We start from the raw sequence: 6001 nt of genomic DNA, 5'->3' as shown, positions 1-6001 counted from the left end.
GTTGGAGTTAGCAGCGTTGTTTGAAGTCGACATCTGAAAAAGAAAAGAGACAAAGTTTAGTTTAGATAAGAATCCTTAATATAACACCCAAATGAACTATTAAGGCTAGGATCCAACACAATATTTCACAATTCGGAAGAGGGATGCCGTAATCCAATTGAAAAATATTTGAAGGTAGGTAAATGACGATTTACCAATTTCCACCATGAAAACGAAAAGGAATATGAAGTTTTAAATGAATTGAAATTCCTAGATTCTTTTGAGATTCATTAAACTTTTCAATGGCATGTTTTAATCTCGATTATGCCCTTCAAGTTTGTGACTGGGATACCGAGGATCACAAGCAAGGTGTGAGTAACCATGCAAATGTGCTTGGTACTCTCTATGTCATTTATCACCTAATCAATGTGCCGATTAACTACACACGCTCCATTGATCTATGATAAACATCGAGCTACCCTTTTCCACCCTTGCTAGTCCCAAATTAGTGTGTCGGCTAACCACATACGCTCCACTAACGACCTGGCAAGGTGCAAAGTGCAATTTCATGGAATAACATCATTTTCACATTTTTTCCTAAAGTAACTAAGATTGGAAATTTATGAAAACATTTAGTTACTTTATAAATCATTATACTTATTAATGAGGAATTAGTTTGTCTTATCCTACCTGTTCGGCTAACGACCCTCCACTAGTCAAGAGTGCGGGGGGTAAGAGTGGATACCCAATGTCGGTCATTTTATAGGCCGCTTCCTTAAACACCCCTTATAGACCAGCTTCGTGAATGAGGCCTACTAACGGTAAGACTGACTTGTCATATACATATATATATATATAATTATTAATATTTTAATATTATAATAGTATAAGGGTTGAATTTTAAACTTTTAAAACTCTAGGTTTTAGAATTTAAATATTTCAAAATCAAAACTTTTTAGTCAAAATTTAAATTCCAAAACTTGAGGGAAAAATTTGAAACTTTTCAAAATATCTTTTAGATCAAATTAAATAATCATATAATTTATTATCACAAAATTTGACCTAATCCACTTTCTTTGGCAAGATAATTCAAATCAAATAATACAAATAATTAATTTTATCACATAAACTAGTAATTACCTTATAATTTGACAATTATCCTTTTATTAGATGAAGATAATCATTACCATAATATAAAAAATCGAATTTTATCAGTCAAAATATTTTATGGTAATTATCTAGATCTAATTTAGGCTAAAAAATCCGAAAATACTTCCAACAGACCCGCAAACTCATCGAGTCAGACTTGGACTCGTCGAGTTCACAGTGAACTCGTCGAGTTCATAAATGGACTCGTCGAGCCCTGCTGCCAGAATCCAGATTTTCGACTTTTTCAACTTTCAACAATTAATCAATGCATCATATACTAAGGAAAAACGACCTAGGCTCTGATACCATTGATGGGTTTTGAGAATTACATCATTCCTATGGTGTACATGCAACCCTAAAGCTTTGTATCTAGGTTTTCTCTAGTAATACATGCAACAGTAATCATCCAAAGCTAAAACCCTAAAACAGCATGCTATTTTCGAAATTAACACCTAATACAAGGTTAGATGATTACCTTTCTTTGTAGCTTGCTTGATCTTCAACCTTTGAGAACTTAGCACCTTAAATGTGATGCCTCTAATTGATCACAAACACCAAGAGCAAGTTGGAAGAATATGAGAGAGAGGCTAGGAATCACAAAAATCGGATGGTACTATTCTAGGGTTCAAGTGGCCAAACATAGGAGTCCCAAGGGTTCCTTGTATAGTTAAGCTGCTAGGGTTTCAGTCAAAACCCTAATTTGATTGCTTAGGCCTTAAGCAGTCCACAAGATCCTTCCAGAAGGCCCCTATGGATGAATTCTATGTGGGCTTCCACATAAATTTCGTCCACCTCCTTCTTTTAGGAGTCCACAGCCCATCTTGCAATTATCTTATAATTACAATATCAGTCCCTTTAATTTAATTAATCTCTTTTGATCATTAAATTAATTCCAAATTAATTCCTGACCAATATTAATTAAATAATATGACTTCTTAATTAATATATTATTCTTATAATATATTAATAAACCATAATTAACCTCTTTCTCCATGATTCACCCAGTCAAGTTGCTATTGTGAAGGCAACCCAAAAGGACCATGCTACTATCGGGTCAAGTACATATCAAATATAGTTATGGGCTTAGACACCTAATCCAACACGGTTTGTGTTGCAAACTCCACCTTCAGGCTAGCAACCAGAGCATTCCTGCAACACTTATACCATCTCCTCTTTGGTTACATATACCATATTCATCATATGTCATATCTCTGCTAATAACGAATTTTGGAGTCTTTCCTTATTTTATACACCACATATGATTAACTTTCCCTCTAGATGCATATCCTAGAAGTATGCACTTCATTTTCCTTGGCTCCAATTTACCAACATTCAAATGAGTATAAAGAAGGCATCCAAAAATTTGTAAACTAGAAAAATCATAGGGTTTCCCAGACTACACCTCTTGAGGAATCTTATAATCAGTTACAGTTGATGGATATCTATTCACCACATAGCAAGCAAAGTTAACTGCTTCCACCAATAACTGCTTTGAGAAATCAACAAATAGTCTCATGCACTTAGTACGATCCATCAGTGTTTGGTTCATCTATTTTGGCACTCTGCTTTGATGTGGCATTTTTCGTACAATGCGATGTCTCATTATACCTTCCACATTACAAAAATTGTCAAACAAAACCTTGCAGAACTCCAACCCATTTTTTGTTATGAGTGACCTAACTTGGTTCCCAATATGTTTTTCAACCATAGACTTCCATTCCTTGAACCGCCTAAATACTTCATCTTCATATTTTGTCTTCAGAAAGTACACACAAACCTTCATTGAGTAGTCATTGATAAAAGTAAAAAAGTATTGACATCCACCGTGAGACTTTTCTTGATAGGAACCCCGTAAATCTGAGTGAACATGCTCAAGGATCTCCTTGCTTTAGTCTTGAATCGAACTGAACTTCACCATACATTACATCTCTTCAACGCAAGCTTCACCAGGTTTAACCTTTCCAGTTACTTATCCACCAAACAACCCCTATTACTCAATATTGTCATGGCCTTCTTGCTTATATATCCCAACCTATGATGCCATAAGTTTGTTTTATCATTAAATTGAGCTAATGATCAGAATATAGTCATCGTTCATCTCAAAGCAGAACCTTCCAAAAAATAAATTCCATGTTGCAGCTAAGCCTTCATAATCATAAAAGCACATTTGGAGACCTTTACCTTGTCTCCTTCACCAGAATACTTCAGTCCATCCTTCGCTAAAGTGTTAAGAAAAATCAGGTTCTTTGGAAGATCTAGGACAAAACAACACTCTAGTTTCCTGGACATACCATTATGCATCTTGATATGTACTGTATCACCGCATTTTATACTACACACCCCATCATCACCCATCTTCACTGTGCCATTTTACTCTTTAAAAGAGTCAAACTAGTCACGATTATAAGTCATATGATCAAATGCCCCTAAGTCCAAGATCCAAGGATTTGTAAAACTAGTTGTACACATAATCAAACCTTTACCATCGTCCCCTTTTATCAAAATTCTCTTGAACCACAACAACATTGTTATTGTTGGTTGATTAAGCTCCTTGATTCCTTTTCTTCGGAAATGATAATCTCTACTAAAGTGCTATTTTTCATTGAAATTATAACATCTAATATTAGTCGAAGCTTTAGATCTGGATTATAACTTCCCTCTGTTACCTCCATCTCTATATGATGTTCTTCCTCTGCCTATGAATAAACAGGAACCATAAACATCTTCACTAAATGACACCTTTCATTTAAGTTCTTTTGACCTCAAAGAATACTTCACATCATTCACAATAATCATTTTCCTACGATATAACATTGTATCAATGAAATTTTCATCAAAATTTCACAGCGAACATAAGAGGATAAGTGTTTGATCTTTATCTTCAATAATTACATTAACACCTTGTAAATCCAAGATGATTCTATTGAAGTTATCCAAATGATCCTTCACATGGGTACTTTTAGATATCCTAAGAGTATACAAACATTGATTTTGATACAACCTACTCATGAGAGAAATTTTTGATACTTCTAACAAAGTTTCTCCCGAAGGCCAACAATACTTGTTTGATCCACAACCTCTCGCGATACTTCGTCTAAAAACTCAAAAAATTGCATTGTGCTATTTTTCTAGAATATCCACCTTCTTCTCAGTCACCATGTCTTCCGGTAGTTTCGCTTCTCCTTCTAACGTTGTTGCACAACCCTGTTGAACTAAAACTGCCCTCATCTTACCTTCTTCAAAGTGAAATAATTCGAACTATTGAATTTGTCCAAATCGAACTTGTGAGATGCCATTTTCAATCAATAGATAACAAATCGCAGCTCTAATACCACTTGTTATGAATCTTTCTTCATTTGTCAATAATCAAAATAGATTTGATGCCACTTGCCAAGCACCGATACCACATGCTAGGAAGTAAATTGGATAACTCATGAAACCATACATACAAAGATACAATATTTACATGGTTCGGTCAAGGTGACCTACGTCCACGAATAATAATATATTAGAAAATAAGAAGAATACATAATATCATGATCAGGGACGCCGTTTTGAAGGTCTAAAGGCTATATCAACCAACAGGTTGATATAGATGCAAAAATCTAAAGATCAAGTGAATAATCATTAGGTTATCAATTGGTTTAATTTTTTGGTGTATAATAAGTAACTCTTTGATTTCTTAAGTGTTATTGTTGATATTTAGGATTAAAATCTTTAGGAGTATTTGGTATTTATGAAACCCTAGTTTTATTTTATATTGATATTTGGTTATTGGGAGTTATTTAATATATTATGATTTCTTAATTAAATATCCGTGTGTATTAATATTAGCATTCTTATGTCTATGTAAAATACTTGTTATTGTGCATTTGACTTAATCTATGTTTAGTAGCTTAAAATTGAGTATTAATGTATGAAAGTATAGACATTATATCATTATGGTTAATATAATTATTGTGTGATGCATCTAATTGAGAATTATTGATTATGAGTCAAGAAACTCATATGTATAAGGATTTAAGTGATTAAAGTTAGTAAAAACTTTGTAATACATTAAGTGAAAGAATAAAAAATTAAGAAATAAGGTGCTACCACGTATTAAGGTGGGATTTATACCTACTAAACCCTCCCAAACCCGATTTTGAAGAGATTGAAGGCATAAACTTCAATTTGTTGAATTAAGGAATGATTAATTACTTCTAAGAACTTTTATCTTGAAGCTAGAAAAAGACTTGAAGGTTTTGATTGAAACCCTAGATGACGCGTTTGAGGTCATTAGATGAAACTGAGATGTTATATGATATGTTATGGCTTAATTTCAGTTTAATATCATGTTATTGAACCTTGTATGTGAAATTTGGTTCATGAGGACTAGGGTTTATGAGTAAAGAAATATGAATTAATGAATTAAGTCTTTGAATGATAAATTTTGATGTATGTAATTATATAACAGGTAAGTTAAACTGATATGAGTATTTATGGATTGAGATATCTATATATTTTTTTATTCTTGATAAATAAATCATACGAATTCACAAATAGGAATTTATGTTTATGGGTTGAAAAGTGAAATTGATATTGTTATTGATATTTATGAGATAATTATGAACAGGAAACCGAGAAGTAGTACCGTGGAAGGAAGTTCCAAGGTTGGGATATCATTCAAATAAACCGTATAAGACAAGGTGTGTAATCTTTGGATTATTCATATATCGATTTAGTGATTATTATTATGCTTAACTAAGTTCTATGGATTTATATTTGTATAGCCGCTTTAGGAATATATGTGATTTGAAAGAGAATGGTTAATAGAGGATGGGAATTGATACCAAAAAAAACCATGAGAGATGATTGGGTGGTATTATGTATG

Source organism: Lactuca virosa, chromosome 5 (assembly GCF_052849685.1).
Source record: "Lactuca virosa cultivar CGN04683 chromosome 5, Lactuca_virosa_CGN04683_v6, whole genome shotgun sequence".
Taxonomy (NCBI): domain Eukaryota; kingdom Viridiplantae; phylum Streptophyta; class Magnoliopsida; order Asterales; family Asteraceae; genus Lactuca; species Lactuca virosa.
The sequence above is the reverse complement of the archived record's forward strand: the minus strand, read 5'-3'. Positions refer to the sequence as shown.